Below are 21884 nucleotides of genomic sequence, written 5' to 3'. Positions count from 1 at the left end.
ATAAAGACACAGACTTAGAGAATGGACTTGAGGACACGGGGCGGGGGAAGGGTAAGCTGGGACAAAGTGAGAGAGTAGCATGTACATATATACACTACCAAACGTAAAATAGATAGCTAGTGGGAAGCAGCCACATAGCACAGGGAGATCAGCTCGTTGCTTTGTGACCTAGAGGGGCGGGATAGGGAGGGTGGGAGGGAGACGCAAGAGGGAGGAGATATGGGGATATATGTATATGTACAGCTGATTCACTTTGTTATACAGCAGAAACTAACACACCATTGTAAAGCAAGTATACTCCAATAAAGATGTTAAAATATATATATCTTGTACCAAGGAGGCCACTTTGATAATGATGCAGTGGGTTTTCATCAGCCCCAAAGAAGACTTGCAGCTACTGTCTTTGGATCCTGAAGCAATTAGTGATGCTGGTATTTCAGTCCCGTGAGCAAACCAGAGATGCACTCGCTTTGGGTAAACCCTGCCATATCCGTGACAGTCTTCTCCATCACCACCTCAAGTGCACTCTGTTCTTTAGGTCCTTTTCCCCACAGTTTTAGTCTTTCACTGACATAAAGAACAGAACAGAAAGAACAGAAATGACAAGTTACTTATTCAACAGTTAATGAGGCCTTTTTTTTTAATCACTGTTTTAGAGGACAAGTTACTTTGAAAATCTTGCCTTTAAGGTCCAGATTTCATAATCACCATAAAAGAACAACTTCAAATGAGATTCAAGCGTATATTGAAGGTATATTACGTCTCCATACATTTCTGCCTCCAAGCTCCTGCTGAATAGTTTGCTATTGAGGAATGCAGGATCAGCCCTCACCTAGTGACTTATCTTAAGATGTAAAATAGCTAACACTTTCACTCTAAAAGCTTCTTTCTGCATAAAGGCAGCAAATTACAAACCGATCATAATGATCACTTGGGGGCAGATGTATGTATGCATTTATATTCATACATATATATTATACACCTAGTGAACATTGGAAAAATCAGAAAACACATTTATCTGGAGGATCCCACATGCCGCGGAGCAGCTAGGCCCCTGAGTCACGGCCGCTGAGCCTGCGCGTCCGGAGCCTGTGCTCTGCAACGGGAGAGGCCACAGCAGTGAGAGGCCTGCATACAGCAAAAAAAAAAAAAAAAAAGAAAACACATTTAACAGACACGACTTGCTTAGCCCCACCTCCTTCAAGGTGGCTAAAATGAACGCATTGCAGCCGTTTCATGAGTTCCAGGGGGTGCTTTCATATCCTCAGATATATTTCTGGGGGCACATCCAAAAAGTAAGGTTACATTCAGACTCATGCCCTGTTTACCCTAGCAGCAGGCAACCTACCAAACTTAAAATTGAGTTTCTCCCCTAGATTCTTGCTTCTACAGTTCTGCTCTCCCTGCGACTGTTACATAGAATTTGGTATGAGATTCGTTTTTCCTGCACCATCCTGTGAAATATTGTACTATGGATTCTCAAGGAGTTATCCAAATCCCTCATCACTGCTCAAATACCAGGAATGAAATTCTATACCTAACGGAAATTATCAGGGAGAGCAAGTCTATTTCTATGTTCTGTAGCCACTCAGAAGAAGACCTGAAGTTTCAGAAGGGATGACAGAGGAAGGAAAAAAATGCAACTTTCACATCTCAGAGACAGCAAGGGGAAGGAGAGTACCCTGGGCTTGAGTGAGCAGCCAGAGTGACCCAGCACGAGGCCGTGACTTTACTGTGAGTCTCAAAGGAAGAACATTTGGGAATCCTGCATAATGTTCTCATGTGAGTATGTGGCACTCAGAGACGTTAACTTGTTCTTTATAGGATAGGAAAAAATTATCTACTTATTACAGAAAGAACAAAAAGAAAACCTTCAAATTTTTGGCAGAAATGACAGGACTTGAGAGGGGAAAAGAAATAGATATTTAAGGAAATGACAGGGATTCACTTTGAAGACATGGCTGGGTAAATCCTATCATCCAGAATATCACTCTCTAAGCCCTGGTACCTAAGAGGCCAAAACGGGCTTTCCTTCGAGAAGGAGTAAAAATCAATTTCTTTTGAGTCTCACCCTTTCCCTACAGAGTATTAAATCATGCATTTTGAATAGCTGGTTAATTACTTTTAAGAACCTAATTTCTATGTATGTCTTTTTTTCTCTGACCTGCAAAGTGCTTCAGAGCTGAGGGCATCCGTAAACACAATTTGAAATGTAATCTCCACTACTTCTTTGCACTCCAGTGAAAAGAATTAGACCAAAATGAAAGATGCTGTCAAACACCAGACTGCATGGTGTTTTCCAGGCTATTTCTTTAAAAGACTCCCCCAAAAATCTACATTTTATAAAAGGCCGAGCCCACTTGATTTCAACAGATCCGCACTGAGAGCCCTGGGCATGGTGGCACAGGTTGGAGCCTGTGGTCCTACCTTCTTATCTGGTCTCCCTTACTTGCTATGGGATTCTGTGCTTCAGTTTGCTCTTTATTAAAATGAAGGGACTGAACTAAAGGATCTCTAGTTTCTTTTTTTGGCTCAAAAATGTAAAGATTCTATGACGCTTAAAATTTGTTTGCTTCCAGCCCACTCACACCCACAAGCACAAGCCCATAAGGAATCGGCTTTTACATGGTGTCATTGATTGGGGTTGTTTGTGATTTCAAACAAAAGAAAACACCCAGGAGCATCGAATTAGTGATTGGATTAGGAAATTTACCAGCAGTTAAAATAGCAATTTGGGAAAGCTCCCTGAAAAGAGTTTACCCACCAACCCACTCTTCATAAGCACTGGGTAGGAGAGGAAAAAAAATCTCCATATTTACGAGTAAACAAAGGATTGTCAATGAAACAGGTGAATTAGAATGAAACCTACATAGTAAGAGGGAAGGGATAAGTGGAAGAGTTTTGGGGACAAAGGGAGAGATTGGAATGCACAGGAAATAAGACAAATTGGGATTGCACATGGCCGTGTCAAAGACATCAGTAGAAAAAGTTGAGTGTGTTTTTACATCCCTCACTTAGAAGATGATGTTTCTCAAGCTGAAAGAAATAACTGTATTTCACATACTTTCACTAATTGGGGAAGGAAAGATGAGATTTCTAAAAACCCTTCAATCATTAGGAAAGGAAGATCAGAAGGAAGTAGAGTCTAAGCAGAGTCTTAAAAGGATAAGTTGAAATTTGTAGAAAGTCTAGGTGGAAGTTTATAATCATAAATGGTCAATTTGCAACTCAACCATTACACTTTAATGTATCCTTCTCAATGAAAAGATTTACTGACAAACAATCCTGAAAGATGCTTAGGGAAAAACAGTTTTATTAGATAAATGTTTTTAAGAGTGACAAGTAGACAACAATGAGAAATCATGTACAATTCTCTCCATGGATCTATGTTACCACAAGAGGTCCTACAAGTGCATATCCTCTTGAGAAATCAGAAACATGCTTTTAAATTAATACTGCTAATACAAAAATAAAAAGTCACTTGTTTTAGAGGAGTGATCAGTTTTCAGACAAGGCAGCTTTGTTTTTCTATTTTCTCTTTACATAGTGATATCATAAAATCTCATCCTTTTCTCCCATGGTTGAAATCGGCTTCGGCACCCACCCTGCCTGGAACAATTCAATTCATCCTTCAAAACTGCTCAGACAATACTTCCTGTCTGGCATTACTTCCTTGACAACTCCGAAAGCCCCCCAACGAGAATCTTACCCTACATATTCATTTGTCATTATTTGTTTATCATCTCACCCATTCAACTATGAGCACCTTGAAGCCAAAGAAGGTATTTTACTCATCTCTGTATCTCTATTACTTGGCATGGCATGTGGTCAGAGTTGGTGTTAAATAATTTTTTTTTTGAATGAACAAATAAAAGTAAAATAACACATGGGCTTATTTGCCGTATATTTTTTGTAAACTCTGAGACTTTGATACAGCCAAGTACACACAAGGAATGAAATAATTATCATTCCAGGGCATCTACTAGAGGCAAGAGAAACATCATACATGATAATTTTTCAACTATACACACTCACCTTATTTACTTTGATAAAATATTTTGCAGAAGCACCCATGCATTTGTGTGGGTCAATTTCATCAATTCTGTTTGATCACTTCCTAGGCTTTGGAACTAAATAGTCTATGATTTAAACCCTGGACCACCCATCATTATGAATTTATTTAAAATTTCTTTGCCCCAACTGAAAGCATACAAAATTATTGGTCAATTTCATCATTCCATCATTCACTCAAAATCCTTTTTTCCCTACTTCCTTACCTATAAAATGAAACTAACACCTACAGAAAGGGCTACTGTGAGAATTAAGTGAGAAATATATATATTGCGTTATATTGCCTAGCACATAGAAGGCGCTTTATAAATTGTAGCTATCAATTATTGCAAAGTACAGTAGAAGGATTTTTCCTGAACCAAAAGATACTGCATCTCCCTTCCTCCTTGTGCCTATTCAGGAAAGATAATTCTCAGTTCTTTTTCTCCGTGCCTACTTAAGTATTAAAGGTTTCATCATTCCTGGTAGAAATGGGATATCATATTACCACAATAATCATAATTCTTAGATGGTGACCCTCTAGCTACAAAACCAAACAAATTACCATCGGCCAGAGAAAACAAACAGCACGGTTTACATTACCAGCTATGTGATTTGAGGCAAATTACTTCTCTGTTCCTTGTAAATTGGGAGTAATAATAGTACCTATTTCACAAAGTGTTGTTACGATAAACTGAATGAAAACACACACACACATCTCCTAGAATACTGCCTGCTAGTTGTGAGTGCTACATGTTTATTGTTATTATTATTAATGTTAAATCAATAAATACTGAAAATACTAAAACACAAGTACATACACCACAGTCTGGTTATTGGTCTATCTAATTCCTCAATACTCTAAACTTGGGAGCCAAAGAGTCAAAAGTAGTGAGATCAGTCCCTGACTACTGTACTCTTAGAACCATAGCAGGGCCCTAAGAATATTATCTTGCACCAGAGGCCACATGTCCCCTTAAGTAAGTCAGAACTTATAAAGTCTGCTATATTTTGTTTTCCCAAAAATGCTTCACTCTGCAAAAGCCAACTTTTTAATAGAAAAAAAAGAATAAATGGTATTTAAAATTTAAGAGCCATGGTAACAAATAACTTTCAAAGAAGAACATTAAGAACAGAGGTGAAAGAGAATGTTTACGTGGAAACAATTTTCTTATTTTGCTAGTAACTTTATAAACTCCCATTACCATATCTCTGAGCTATTTTTGATTTCTCCATCAAGTTCCTCTGTTTGTTACGTCAGAGCTTGTTGCTATGGAGATGATAGAGATGGAACAGATTCACCAGCATGGACCATTTTCCAAACAACTAAGTATCTTTCCCTACCATAAAAGAAATATTCCTGTCTCAGACGTTTCTTGTGTTTTCATTCTGAGAAATAAAGAAATAGATGTCACTTTTTCCATTTAACAATGAAGATGGGCCATTAAGGGTGGTGAATTTCTTAAAATACTAGTTACATTTGGAGAGGATGGATTGATTGATAAATACTTTGATTTATTTTCAACATCAATCTTACTAACCATTATATTTAATAGTATTTTTACAACTCACACAATTATTATCACATATGCTATATTATTTGATTTATGCAGTCTCCAGTGACATAAGAAGACATGGTTTTATTTCCATATCTTATAAACGAGCATATGGAGCCCAAAGAGACTAATTTGCCCAAGGGAAAATGGCAAATATAGGAACCGTCACCCAGATCTCCTGGGCCTCTCACTGTTGTGGCCTCTCCCGTTGCGGAGCACAGGCTCCGGACGCGCAGGCTCAGCGGCCATGGCTCACGGGCCCAGCCGCTCCACGGCATATGGGATCTTCCCGGACCGGGGCACGAACCCGTGTCCCCTGCATCGGCAGGCGGACTCTCAACCACTGTGCCACCAGGGAAGCCCCCACTCAGACCTCTTGATAGTTCCCCTTCAACCTATTGTACCTCCCCATATCTCACTAGAGTGTTATTTTCAAATCTGGTAATAAAGTTTTCTGAATCCTTCATCTTCCTCTTGTAACAGAGAAGAACAAACCTGACTCCATATTGGATCTATTCTCTTAGGTCTAAACTTTGTGCTCTGTTGTCTGTGCTTCCTCACGCTTGCTCTGCACTTCTGTAAAAGAATGTTTCCTATAGCCTGAAATATACACAATAACCCATTCTCAAGGCTCTGCCTTCCCAGGCTTGACCTTTAAAGGTATAACACTTTACCATTCATATAAAGATAAAAAGTTGCTGAACAGAAAATAACATTTGTCTTGTTGGAGGTTTAAAGGAATATTGTGGGACTTCCCTGGTGGTGCAGTGGTTAAGAATCCGCCTGCCAATGCAGTGGACACGGGTTTGAGCCCTGGTCCAGGAAAATCCCACATGCTGTGGAGCAACTAAGCCCATGCGCCACAACTACTGAGACTGCGAGCCACAACTACTGAGTCCGCGTGCTTAGAGCCCGTGCTCCGCAACAAGAAAACCACTGCGATGAGAAGTCCGTGCACCGCAGCGAAGAGTGGCCCCTGTTCGCCGCAACTAGAGAAAATCTGCGCGCAGCAACGAAGACCCAACGCAGCCATAAATGAATACATAAATAAAGGAATATTGTGACCAGACCTACCCAGACAGCTGCAAGAACAAAGGATTCTGGCACCAAGAAGTTTGCAACAATAAGCCACATCCTATCCCTTTTTAGTATAAAATAAGCCTGAACTCTAATTCAGGGATGATGGTTCTTTGGGACACCAGTTCACCATCTTCTCGTTCTGCTGGCTTTCCAAGTGAAGTCGCTATTCCTTGCCCCAACACCTCTTGATTTATTGGCCTGTGGTGTGGTGAGCAGTAAGAGCTTGGGCTCAGTAACCTTCTTCCTCCTCCTCAGAACTAAGCTCTATTGACTGGTTCCATGTTCAGACACTGTTTCATGTGTTGTTTATGTATCACATGGAGGTAACTGAAGAAGTGAGAACTGCTATGAAGGCAATGCATTAATTTCAAATACATTTGTAGTATCTTTGTTTACCACTAAGTACTTTAAGGAAACTAGAAATGCGTAGCTAAAAACCAAAAAGATCTGTAATAAAAGTATAAACAATTAAACTATACTCTAAGCTGTATTTGTTTTAATTCATTGCTTTATCGACAGCATCTAATACAGCGTACGGCTTGTCATAAACACCCAATAAATATTTTTTGAGCACTATGTCACAATTAATAAATGCTTCGGACACATATGAAAAACTGATTTATACAATTTTCCCACTATGTGCTGTGTATGCATTTCTACAGCTCTAGGTCCTAGAGAAAGAAATGATTCTACATGTTTGAAAGAGAAGTTCCAAGCGATGCAGATAGGTCCCGGAGATGACCTTCTCGGCAGGCTTCATCTAGCCTGCTTGCTTGGAAAATCAATAGAGAAACACCACTTCTTAGGAGACTTTTGAAGAGGAGAATACTTGGTTGTTGCAGACTTTCGTTTCTCTTTCTGTCTACTCCTTCCTTTCTGTACTTCTCATCTCTGCTCCAGTAATTTCTCCTTCACGAACCCTTGGTATGTTGAAAAGATTCTGGGAAAAGCTGCTTATGGCTAATACCAGACAGAGTAAAAAATAAGATCAGATCTTAACTTAGATCTTAACTTAGGAGAGAATCTAAAAGAGATAAGGTTGTCCTTGGCCCATTTAGCGGATGGGAGAGGTGGGCGGAGATTCAGGCCTGCAACAAAAATGTCAGAGAAGGAACACTTAAGATAGAAGAGCAGCTGATTCACTTTGTTACAAAGCAGAAACTAACACACCATTGTAAAGCAATTATACTCCAATAAAGATGTTTTAAAAAAATTTAAAAAACAAAATCCTGTAACAATAAATAAATATTGTGAAAACAAACAAATAAATAAATAAATAAAAGACTTTGCAGAACGGCAAAAATTAAAAAAAAAGAAATGTGAGAGATCAAGGAGAAAGAATACAGTTCTTATATTTGCAGGGAGACCACAGGCTATTAAAGGAGAGGAGGAGATCTTCGGAAGAGCAGAGCTGATGCAGGACCCCTACTGGGCAACATCTTCTCCTGAAAGGCTTTCTGAGCTTTCCAACCCATGCTCAGTGCTTGGTGAATGCCACCACATTCTATTTGTACATTGGCTTGCAGATTTTCAGTTTTTCATAATCAGTTTTCATTAGATCCTTTTGGAAATCTGTGAGGCCAATTCAGCAGGAGCTGTTATCTTACTTTTACAGGTGAATAAACTGAGGACCTCAAAGGTGACATAATGTGCTCAAATTGCCATTAAGTATCAGAGTCAGGTATAACCAAGGCATCATTTCCTACATTCTCTTGGGGAAATGGAGGTGAGCAGAATAGTAGCCAGACCTATTCAGAACAAGGTGAGAGAAAAGGCTTAGAAAATCAACAGGCTATTTGGAATATGACAGGACAAAACATAAAGGAATTAATGTGTTGTCGAAAGTTATGCTAATTGTTTTTTCATCCATTCAATCAACACCTTTATTTTACTTGAAGCATATAGACCACTATATTACATACACAGGGGAATACAGTGATATTAACATATGGCTCCTACCAAGAAGGGTATGTATATGTTTCAGAAGTAGATTGAAATTCTACAGGAGGGCCAATCTGTGTTTTGGGACCCTAGAAAATCGTTTGAGAGGCTTGAGGCTCCCGGCTGTAAGGAAGATTCATGGTGACTGTATAAGAGAAACTATGAGACACAAGTTACATGTTCAAAGAGATCTTCTATTTCTTTGAATAGACTTTGGTTGGTTCTTGAGTTCTTTTTTCCCTTGAAATAAAAAAAAAAGTAAACACTTCTCTTTGGCCTTGATTGGTGTATACTGCTCATTCATGTTATGCTTATCTCTGGAGGCAGATGTCATTTGGACCTTGAGTATGAAGGTAACACAGTAGCATGACAAAGCAGTGATTTTAAAGGTATACGCATCCCCAACTAGTTGGTGGAACTTCTTCCAGATCAATGTGGGCAGTCTATCTCCCAAATTTATTTACCTGAGAGGAAATAAGCCTATCATTTATTTAAGCCTGTTTTCTTTTGTATTTTTATTTTATACACAGCCAAACCTAATCCTAACAGACTCACTGATATGGCACTGTAACACCATGGTACCTTACCTCTCCTTTCCTCATCTTCCCAGTTTACTTACATCTCAGTTTTTTATTAACTCAGTACCAGCATTTACATTATCATTAGTATAGAAATATTGAAAGAAAATACACTTCATTTTCCATGACACACCACAGATTGGGGGGTTTGTTCACTTCCTTTCTGGCCACACTAATGCTTCAGCACAGAATTGCCCTTTGACTAGCTCTAATTATGGTGTTCTGTAAAAGAACCCCAGCTTCAGTGCCTAAAAATGATTGGGTCAGATTGTAGTCTCCCCAGTGGGAATGAGTTGTGCCCGAAGTAAAAAAAACAAACAACAGAACTTGAAGAATTTAAACTTTGTCACAGCCCATGTGCCAGCCACGGTCTCTCTCCCTACATTTAAGACTGCCCACTCATTGAAAATTAATTTGTCATAAAGTATGTTTGGGGACTTCCCTGGTGGTTCAGTGGACTCCGCGCTCCCAATGCAGAGGGCCTGGGTTCGATCCCTGGTCAGGGAACTAGATCCCACATGCATGCCACAGCTAAGAGGGTACATGCCACAACTAAGGAGCCGGCGAGCCGCAACTAAGGAGCCTGCCTGCCACAACTAAGATGTGGTGCAACCAAATAAATAAATTAAATAAATATTTTAAAAAATAAGTAAATGAAGTATGTTTGAGGGTAATACACTGGTTTTTATAAGAACAGCAGTCTTTTATACTCAAAACTTCTTAGAAGACTGTCAGAATAAATCATGATGTATCAAAATAGCACAATAAGAAAATATTGAAAATGATATTGCAGAATATTTAAGGACTTGAAAGTTTCATATATGCATTGAAGTGAAAAAAAAAGGAAATCATAAAACAAAAATATTTACTTAAAAATGGAAGAATATACTGCTAAGCATTAATGATGCTGTATATCTGAATTACAGGTTATAGTTAATTTGTTTCCTTATTTATTTTTTTTATGGTTTCTAATTTTTTTACAGTGTAATTATTTTTCATTTGAAATCAGGAGAATCTGTTATCACAGAAAACTAGGGGGAAATTATGAAGAGAGTCTTCAAGGCTAACATCATCACTTTGGGCTCCCTGGCAAAATAAGAGAAGAGGCTGAAACACTGCTCCTGTGATTTTGTGTAATAATTAGAAAATTCCAAGAGAAAACATTTAAATATCTCGAAACAAAAGCAATTGGGAACTTAAACGCCAGGATGGAGATGCTCAATTAACTTAAAAAAAAAAACCAACTTCCCCATTGAATTTTATGTTGTGATTAGAACAAATGTAATACTTATTGTGTGCCTGGACTTTGGAAGACATAATGCAGTATCCCGAATTATAAAAACAGTATTAATTCAAATTAATTTGCATAAGTACATGTGGGAAACATCAGCTGAAAGACACTGAGAAGGAAAAAACACAAACGATGTGTTAGATTGAATGGCAATTTCCAGTTCTAAGGAGGCATTTACACAGTCTACCACAAATATCCATGATAATATAATTCCCACATAGTTACTGAATTCCTACCGTGTGGAAAGCATTATGCTAGTCCCTGTGGAAAATGCAAAGCCGCCTCTCCTCTGCCCTAAAGACACTTATAATCCAGTAGGGAAAATGAACACAACTAATCATATGCAAAGCTGTCTGGGAAGTGACAAGAGAGAAGTGTAAGCAGTGTCTTCTAGGAGTTAGGAGAAGAGAGGAACAGACTTTGTGTTCATTAATAATCTGAGATAGGAAATGAACTTCTCAAAAACAATGTTGGCTGATGATTTCAAACTGGAAATTGCTCAACAAAGTTAGTGTGGAAAACAAGATGATGTAAATTTCCCAAAAGACTTGGGAAATGGGAACAGAAACGAACAAAATGAGACTCAATTTGAAAAGGGTAGGGGGGGCGCAGGTAGGGAGAGCAGAGAAAACATATAGACATCTGAAAACGAATCACTCGAAAGCGTGAAGTGTCCAGTGGGCAGAAACCTAGCCCTAGCATATGGGCTAGTGGATCCCACATTAGTTGCAACTCAATGTTACAACACAAAGGCTTAGTCAGAGTGTTCAGTAGGTGAAGGAGATAAAGGGGCCTCCACAAACAGAGCATGAAAAGGTTTATTCTAGTGAAATCACAGCTAGAAAAGAACATTCCATTAACTCAGAGAAAAAGATAATAACCACCTGGAAGGCATCCGAAAAAGCATTAAAGGTCTTTACTGAATTAAGAACAGGGTAAAAAAGAAAACCCAACTCCTCACTTGAATACCGATATCACTTAAGTAAAAACAGAGAGTCAGTATAGTGGAAAGGAAAAGTTGAAAAAGACAGAATTATATGAGGAAGAACGGAAACTAGCCATGGCATTATGCTTTCCAGCTAAGATAATGATAAACCATGTACCACAACATGGTTAATTCAGGAACCATAGCTTTATTAATCATTGACTAAATGGGACTGCCACTGAGTCAATCAAATTAAGGCCAGAACAAACCAAACCTACTTCACTCTTGCTTATTAAGCTGTTTTTTAAGACACGAACGTACTAGGATCAACTTAAATAGAGTTTTGATTCAAAGTCAGGAAGATACCTGAAACAAAGCATGGATTAAGCTGTCTTTTAACCATGGTGTCTAAGAGTATCTGGAATAGCTCTTGGCTGGTAAGTAGCTATTTATTTGAGAGCACCTCAATGCTAATTTCTCCATGGGCCACTCCAATTCACCGTTGTATGGCCACAGGTTTTTAGCCCTGGAGAACTTTCTTACAAAGGTGTTGGTTGGGTGTAACTTGATGTCTTTGGCCAAGGAAGTGGAGGGAGCTCAAACAATCTATCTTCCTTATTAAGCAGCTGGCAAAAAGCGTAATATGCCTGTTCCAATAATTACAGTTTAGGGCTAGAAGATGCTAAGCAAACATTTTTTTCTTCTCTCTTTGCTCTGTCATCTACTCCTCTTCTCTATACTATACTTCTTTATTGCAGTTTTATAGTAGCTTAAACTTCCATATATTATTTAGGGAGAACAAGTTAAACTGATACTTGAGGTTTAAACATCTTTATGGTCATGCCATAATGGCCAGTTTAAAATTATCTTCGATTCACTCACTCAAAACAATATGTTATATACCTAAACACTGTAGTTTGTATATCTTCTGAAAGTAAGTTAATCATGAACAACAACATTCAATGAAATATTCTTCATACTCAGCCTGATACCTGAGTTCATGCCTTCATCAGCAAAGGAGAGAGATTTATAAGCCAAACTTTATGTGGTGTCCAAGTTTGAGAAGGATAAATAAATCTGAAGCCCCTCCACATACTAGTTTTACCCTCTGACCACCAGAACTGGGACTCTGAACCACTAGATAAATTCCAGAGCATCAGCCTAATTCTACCTAAAGCAGAATTGAGCAGCTCTTTGAGTCCTGGATGTCCCAAATATCATCCAAGGATCAACTCAGTTTGGTCTATTAAAGTCTTCTCCGTATTTTAGAAGAACCTGAAGTACCATCCTACCTTCTGCTTCTGCGGTTTGCTTCTGCTTCTTTTATTCTTTTTTCTAGTTGCTCATGTCTGAACCTTTGATTCTACCTCCTTCTCTGGGGCACCTCAACATCAGACCTCCAGAACATGCCCAGCTGTGTCCACACAGCACTAAATTCATAGTTATGAGATGGCTCACAGGTATAACAGTACTACCAGTTTATAGTGAGGCTTTAACACACCTTAAACTACTTTGCAAACATGGATGAGAATATAGTTACACTCCACATTTTCACAATTTTATAAAAAGATAAAAACTGACTCACATTTTTAATTCTATTAAGTCAAAAGTAAGATTTAATTTAAAAAGAAATAGGAAAAAGAATCTGTTACAGGTTTCCTAGGCAGACATTCAACTTGAAAAAAAATGATGAGTCTTTACTAGATTACATAACACATGTAGTCACAACAGAAGCTAATTTATTCCCAGATGTTGGATCGTGGGATACGTCTTTGTTGAAAAGAAGACCTTAATTCTGGGTACCAAGTCTTAGGATTTTGAATAATCACTTGGTTGAAATTATAGCACACACACAAAAACTAGACAAACAAAGAGAATTGCAGAAATAAACTCAGATAGTGAAGTAATGGCCGAGAGTATTGGTTTATGGCCTGCCCCAGTGATCTCACAAGCCCAGTGTCCTGCCTGCATGGGGACAGATCGCCTGGACACTGTAGTCTTCATTGTTGTCACAGTTCAGCCTTTTCTTAACCTCCTGTCTAAGTTTTCCCTTTTCTATACCTCTCAAACATGAGTGTTTTCTCCTTCTCACTTTTTGTATTTTGCTTGCTGCATTCTGATGCTTCCAGTTTTAAATATCACAAATCTTTATAAATTTCCATCACCGTCGCTTTGAGGTTACATTTAAAAAAAATTAGCCAGGAGTTGAACGTGTTCCAGCATATTGTTTGTTAACAAAGATCTTATTTTCTATGAAATAGAAACACTCAAAGGCATTAGTACCTCTGATCATAGAAATAAATCTGTGGGCTGATGCAACTGGGCGTTTTAATAACTAACTAGATTAAGAAAAACCATTGACTTATTTCAGGCCTTTATCTCATCCTGGGGTTAACTCTTAGGTGACAGCTGGCCAGATCGTCATTGTCATGACCGAGAGGTGATCATTGTAGAGCTACACTGTGGCCAAGATCACACTGTTTCTATTTCTGACTTTCGAGGACTTTAAGCTCATAAGCAATTAAAAAATACATCTTTGGTCTCCAACGTCAAACAAAAAAAGCATACATTCATTCTCAACACAATACTAAGAAACTGTGCACAGAGGTAAGTCAGACAAGATTATATTTTCTGAGGAACTGTCCAAGGTCGGTCTCCTGGGTCATCTATTCTACTGTTCGCTATGAGATATAAGATCATGTGGCTCGTATACTTCAGGCTCCAAAGTGAATTTATTAATGTTCTCCAGATATTCAGACATCAGGAGAGAGGAAAGAGAGTCAATGCATATGAATGCAAGGTGTTTTTGACACCAAAGCCTGGAATATACAAACAGAAGAGGTCGTGGAGGCACAGAAAGATTCCTGGGAGGTTTGCTCTGCTAACGTAACTTTTAAAAATAAACACTACAGAAAGTCTTTTTCACTTCAGTCAATTCCTTTTCCTCTGAGGAGGCACAGATCTTTACTAATATAATCTTTATTTACCAGCGGCTCCATCCATTTTGCAAATTCAAGCCTGTTGAGATATAATACCAAGGAGAAAAACACTGAGGAAACTTCTATAATCAGTTAATAGTCAGTGTTTTCTTGAAGCCAGTATGAAATTCACCATCTGTAAATGCTAGAGAAAGATATAAAAATAAAGTTATCAAACCATCCGTCAATGCTACTAGGAAGCTTGGTAATTGTCATATTAGAAATGACAAGAAAGTAATAATACCAGAGCAGAAAACAAGCTCTCCTCTGAAAACCAGAAGGGGAGCTTCTGTCTTCTCAAGCCTGAAAGGTTGCTCTGTCTTCCTTTCTTTGATTTACAGGCAAGAGTCACTGTGCCTGTAAGATTTTGTCAGTGAGAATTATGCTATAATCTTCTATCTGTAGATTTGGAGGATAATTAAAATATGAGTAAGAGTTTATCTTTGTTATCAGTAAGGCCTCCTTTCTCTAATTCTCACATTGATAAAAAGCAGTGCTCAGCAGAGAAAAACCCTACTCTACTAATAAGTTGAGCCATAGGAAACTGTCAACATTCAACAATTTTTCACCTACAAAATTAGAAATTTCCTAGGGTTCAACCCAATAGGTGAAAGCAAATTTTTCTACATATCTTTAGCTTAAAAAGACAGACTTTTCTAAATTCTGATATGAAAACTTTCCCTCTCTCCGAGAACTCCCAAATGCTTTTCCAAAACCTGAAATCCCCGAAGTCTTCTTCCTACTTTCCCATCTGGTGGTGGGCCCTCTTAGTGGTCATTGGGATATCATTTGTGAATGGTGTGGATTTTAGGCACATCTTTCTTTTCTAGCATGTTGCAAGAACATTGTCTGTCATAAGTAGCCCAGGACTACCAAAATAAAACCAAAAGGCCATATGCCTTGTGTGCTTTGAAATGAATGGAGCAGTTTGCCAGAGACTCTGAATCTGGAGGAGGAAAAGGAAAAATTGAAAGGGAAGAAAGTTTGAAATATGTACAGTATTTGTAATATTATGTACATATTAAAATATACACACAATATTATTGCAGGGGTGTAGTACTGACCTCTCTCAGATCGACTTGAATGATTAGAGATGACACGGCATTGGTGTAAAGCAGAAGCAGAAGCAATGATTGTACTCTCTGTACATATAATGCTCATTTGGTGGTAGTAACATAGCTGAAGTTTATCGTGTTAAGAAGGGTCTATGTGTTTTAATAAATAGATTTATTTTTATTCAGGTATGGCAAGGCCAACAGATCCAGAGATCACTGCTATTGAAGAACTAGCTTGTTATACTCACAGGTCACAAGAAATGAAGACATTCCCATGTTATGGGGGGGGCCACACAGGGAAGCACCAGGGTCAGACAGGAGGCAGAGGAAAAGGGGGAAATATGGGGACACACCTTTACCGTGATTTCCACAGGAAGGAACAGGCAAGACAGGGTAAGCAGGCTTAGAATTAGCCAGTCTGAGTAATTTCAGTGGGTTCCAGGGCGTAGGGACTGTCCCTAGTTGTCTGGTACCTGGTCCTGAGATGATTAGGGCAGATGGCTGGTGGCTGGGAGTGAGAGCCCAAGGGATGTGGGCTCTGGATTGATTGATTTGCCATCAGAAAGTGTTCTGATGAGCAAGTTGTTTATTATGTCTAAGAGCTGGCTAATTCTGGAGGGGTAGCCCCTCCAGGTCAGAAAGGCGCCAGATTTCAAAGCATCAGAATACAAAAAATAAAAGACATTGTTAATCCATTACAATAGACTAATAGTCTAATAGACTCCCTAGGTGTCAAGTCGTGGGTTCCTATCACAATTCTGTCAGCAATTATCTGTGTAACAGGTCACTTCTCTAGCCTTTAATTCTTCCACTAGTGAATTAAACATTATTTGACTAGATACATCTTAAATATATTAGGTACATATTTAGCATTCTTTGAGTTATGATCACATGACAAAAGGAGATGGCTTATTATATTCAACAAGATAACTCTTATTCAGGACAAGAATTTGGTAAATTCAGTCTGATACAGGAAAATTAGGTTTGAGTACATCTGTTTTTTTAGGCAATCTCTAAAGTAGACAAGTTGTTACTGCCACATGCAGTCTAAAAAACTGCAACTTAAAAGCCAGAATGCCTGCGTATGCCTCAAGGCTTCTTCTAACCACACTGAACATGGCTGCTGGAATTTGTAAGCAATGCCAGGTCCAGGACCTCCTTCAGAAGCGCTCTCTCATTTTTACTGATTGCTGACGTAAATAAACAGCAACTACTTTTTACCTTCCTCTTATTCAGCTTTCCTATAGCAACAAGGATATGGAGAGCTCACCATATAGCTGGTAACCAATAAATTTATGCATAACTATTGGTAACCAGCCCAGCAATAAAGTGTCTTAAAGCAAAATACAAATGTAGACTTGAAATTGTAAGATGAAAATTGGATTGTTGCTCTCAACCATATGGGAGAGCACCACTAGATTTCTGTATCATACCTGAGATACATATTTCTCAAAATTCTGCCTTGGTGCCTCCGCCATGTTAACCTGGGTATGTGATCCTTATGAAACATAGAAACTTCTGGTCTTTCTAATATTTAAGTAATAATCCTTTACCTTTCTTGCACCTAAATAGAAAACCCTCTGATTAGACGTTATTCCACATCTTTATGTTTTGGTTGTATGTAAGCACATTTTTTAAATGGAAAAATTCCAGTGGGGTGTGCGTGCATGTGTGTTTGTGTGTGTGTGTGTGTGTGTGTGTATGTGTTTGTGTGTTTCTGGGATGGGGGATCAGGTCATAAAACAGTATATAAAGTATGATCATATCTTCATAAGAATAAATAGATATATTTTAAAGGTCTGGAAAAATATATAGTCAGTTGTAAGCAGAATTCATCTTTCAGTGATGAAATTATGGTGATTTTAATTTTCTTCTTTATATGTTTTTGTATTTTCTGAATTATTTGCAATGAATATACATATATTCCTTTTATAATGGAGGAAAATTAAGTTACTTCTTTTTTGCAAAACAAATATTCCTCCATCCTTAGAGAATTTTTTTGTGAAGACATTATTGAACATTACAAAACTTAGGTCAGATGTCAAATGGTCACTCTCATGTAGATTTACAGATCTGTAGATTTACAGATCACTCTACAGGTTGTTTTCTCCACTTTATCTGGGACCTTCAGTCCATAATTGTTAAAATCTTTGGCTTATAGATAATATTTAAGGCCAAAAAAACCCAGCCACTATGGTGGAGACTGTAAGTAAAGCTTGTTCCTGGTCATACCTCAGTAGCCCTATATTCTTAAGGCCACAGGAGGTGAGCTAAAAAGAGAGAATTTCAGTATTAAAAAGAATCAAAATAGTTCATCAGCCACTGCCAAGGTCTCAGTTCAAACAATTTCTCAGCCCTCAGGTCCTCAGAGTTTACTCTAGTAGGCAACTGAGTGTGACGGTTGTACTTAAAAGGTTTCCTTGCTTGATTAGAGTACCATAGTAATGAGGTCATGGTCTCAAGAACACTCCTTATACCAAATAGTTTTACATAAGGAGCAACTGTTTTGCAGCCACAGACTGTGCCAGTATAGTCAGCCAGGTCTTCTGCAGACTCAAGGTTCACAAACAGAGGAGCCTGGGAATGAGTGTGTGGCTAAAGCCACAAAAATCTATACCTTTTCCAAAGTAGCTTAAGTTTGCTCCTGTAACAACAGGTCAATAACAGCTTTAAAGAGAAATACTAGGATTTCTAAAGTGGGACTGGAGTATAGATAAATCATTTTAAGGTGTCTTTTAAGTAAACCTCCTGGCTCAGAGCTATGGGGAGGCTCATGTGACCCAGCAACCTATATCATCTGATATCAAAGGGGCAAAATAACTCTGTGAGCTTGATGCTTTGATGTCCATCCCATCTTAAAAGTCCTAGAATATTAAGATAGTATGTAAAATTTGAAAAGTCGGGTAAAAGACCAGACTTAGATCCTCAATAAGTAACTGAAGTGGCAGCCACTCAATGTCTTTGGGCTCCTTCCTGCTTGTAATCTATGTCAGACTTTATGGTTCTCACTTATTTCCATGAGTTATTACAAGAGAAACCATAGGAGAAACTAATTTAAGTTGGGTGAAACTTTTGCAAGGAGCCGTATTAAAAAATTAACATTGTCTTTTTAGAAGCACTAATTAAAATTGTTCTCATTGCCTACAACACAGTAAACTCCCAAAGTCTATATTTTAACCGCCAAGCATGTCAGTAGTAGATATCACAAATATTTTATCAAATATGCTTAGGGTTGAAATTATTTTCATTAATTAATTACACTTTGAAATCATCAGTCAAAAATTCCTGTTAAGGGCTAAAACATTCTCAAATACACTCAACCCCATCATTCTCCTTCAAGTGAGTATTATTAGCCCTGTTCCAAAACCAAATCATCTGAATGGCCATAAAAGAATGTAGTTTGATAGGTAGAGCTAAGGCTACAGAGCAGATGTAATGATTCATAGATCATGGTTCTAAGTCTTATCTAGTCAGTATTTTTATAGGTTCTAAGATTAAAGATTCATAGACCACGGTTCTAAGTCTTATGTAGTCAGTAGTTTTATAGGTTCTAAGATTAAAGGTCATATATCTTCCCTGAGATATGTCAACCGTAGCATGATTTTACCAGATGGAATGAGAGGTAAATGACTGGTGTGTTGATAATTAAACTCTAGTTCTCCGCCAATAAACTCAATTTATGTCACGTAGTGTCATGGCGGAATAAGATCATTACCTACAAAGTAAAAATGTAAATGTTTTCGTTGGAATTGTTTGGATAATACACTAGCTCTCCAGATTAAGTAAAATGTCTGACAAGATTTTAACAAATGGGAAAGAAAAGGAATGCGATATTTGACAATCATCCTTCCATTATTCATTTGTCATCAAAATATGCAAAATGGTCACAGACCTTTGTTTTTTATTTTAAAAAAACATAAGATCTAGCCTCAAGTTTTTAAGTGCACAATACCATATTGTTAACTATAAGCACAATGTTGTATGGATTCCTAGAGATTTTACATCTTGCATAGCTGTAAACGTTTCTGTTGAACAGCAGCTCCCCAATCCCCCCACTTCCTGTCCCCAGCAACCACCATTTGACTTTCTGCATCTATGAGTTTGACTATTTAGATGCCTTGTATAAGAGGAAATGCAGTATTTGTCCTTGTGTGACTGGCTTCCTTCACTTAGCATAATGTCCCCAAGGTTTGAGATATTTGCACCCCTGTATTTATTGCAGCATTTTTCAGAATAGTCAAGAAATGGAAGCAACCTAGAAGCCCACTGACAGATAAACAGATAAAGAAAATGTGCTACATACATACAATGGAATATCATTCAGCCTTACAAAAGGCATACCTCTATTTTTAACTTTTAACTTCTTATTATGAAAAACTTCAAACCACAGAGCATGATGAATCCCCATGCTTCTGGGACTCCGATTCAGAAATCATCAATTCATAGCCAACTCTGTTTCATCTCTCCCCTTCTCCTGTACTGGAAGCAAACCTCAGGTGTCATATGACTTCATCCACTAATATATCATATGTATCCCTAAAAAGTAAGGACTGTTTTATATACATTACCATAATACCATTATAATATCTAAAATATGAGGTAACAATCTTTCAATATCATTAAATATCTTGGAAGTTTCACATTTCCAATGCCTTACAAATATAAAAAAATGTTCTACAGTTGTTTCTTTGAATAGGAATCCAATAAGACCCACCTTGCAATTGATTGCTTTATCTCTCAAGTCTGTTAGTTTATCGGTTCCCCCTCTATCTTTCTTCTTCCTCTTTGAAACTTAATTGTTGAAGAAACTATGGCATTTGTCCTGATGTCTGGATGTTGTCATTGTATCCACTGGTGGCATTTAACATGTTCCTCTAAATTCCATAGTACTAAAATTGGTAGTTAGATCTAAAAGCTTGAGCAGAATCAGGGTCAATTTTTTTTTCTAGACTACTTCATAGATGTGGTAATATTCTTCCGTCAGGGCACAAAATGTCCAATCATCTATTTTTGTGATATTACAGTCATTGATGATTATTACCTAGCTCAAATAACCTATTAGAATTTGCATAATGATGATTTTTTACTTCTACCATTTCTTCATTTTTTTAGCTGGAATTCCTTTAGAAAAAGAGTATCTCCCCTATTAATACTTGGCTAAACAATGCTACAAATTTGATAAGAAAGACAGGATAAAGAATTTATTTCTTCCTTTACTGATTAGTTTATTTACCAGCTTAATTATCACAAGTTAAGGGTCTGTTTTTTAAGTATTAAAATTTATTTTAAAGGATTTTATACTGGTGAGCACCTGTATGGTAAAAAGTTGGAACTTTTTTTTAGAAAGCCAATGTATGAAGTTGTCACTTTGTACACTGTACACTTTAGTCCTCCTAAGTAAATGCGTTTCAAATTAATAAAAGACAACCAAAGAGAAAATATAGAGATGTGCCAGGTGTGACAGGTAGAACTTTTCACTACTAAAGGATTGGTAAAGTCTAAGGGGCTGAACCTGCAATAAAACTAAAGGCATCTTTCTGGAGGCTTAAATGTTGAAAAGGCAGGAGACTACTCATCTACCCATGACAGGAATTATGATTTTTTTTTTTTAAAGAAGATGTTGGGGGTTGGAGTTTATTAATTAATTTATTTATTTTTGCTGTGTTGGGTCTTCGTTTCTGTGCAAGGGCTTTCTCTAGTTGTGGCAAGCGGGGGCCACTCTTCATTGCGGTGCGCGGGCCTCTCACTATCGCGGCCTCTCTTATTGCGGAGCACGGGCTCCAGACGCGCAGGCTCAGTAGTTGTGGCTCACGGGCCTAGTTGCTCCGCGGCATGTGGGATTCTCCCAGACCAGGGCTCGAACCCGTGTCCCCTGCATTAGCAGGCAGATTCTCCACCACTGCGCCACCAGGGAAGCCCAGGAATTATGATTTTTTTCTACCTGTGTATTTTTTTTTCTTCCAGTTTTATTGAGATATAGTTGACATACAGCACTGTATAAGGTTAAGGTGTACAGCATAATGATTTGACTTACACACATCATCAAATGATTGTCACAGTAAGTTTAGTGAACATCCATCTTCTCATATAGATACAAAATTTTAAAAATAGAAAAAAATTATTTTCCTTGTGATGAGAACTCTTAGGATTTACTCTCTTAACTCTCATAAATAACATACAGAGGTGTTCATTATATTTATCACATTGTACATTGCATCCCTAGTACTTATTTATCTTATAACTGGGAGTTTGTACCTTTTGACTGCCTTCCTTCAACCCCTCCTCCCCTCTGTCTCTAGTAACCACAAATCTGATCTCCTTCTCTATGAGTGTGTTTGTTTGCTTGCTTGTTTTTTTTTTTTTTTTTTTTTTTTTTTTTTTTTTTTTGTGGTATGCGGGCCTCCCTCTGCTGTGGCCTCTCCCGTTGTGG

This window comes from Physeter macrocephalus, chromosome 5, assembly GCF_002837175.3.
Source record: "Physeter macrocephalus isolate SW-GA chromosome 5, ASM283717v5, whole genome shotgun sequence".
Classification (NCBI taxonomy): Eukaryota; Metazoa; Chordata; class Mammalia; order Artiodactyla; family Physeteridae; genus Physeter; species Physeter macrocephalus.
The sequence above is the reverse complement of the archived record's forward strand: the minus strand, read 5'-3'. Positions refer to the sequence as shown.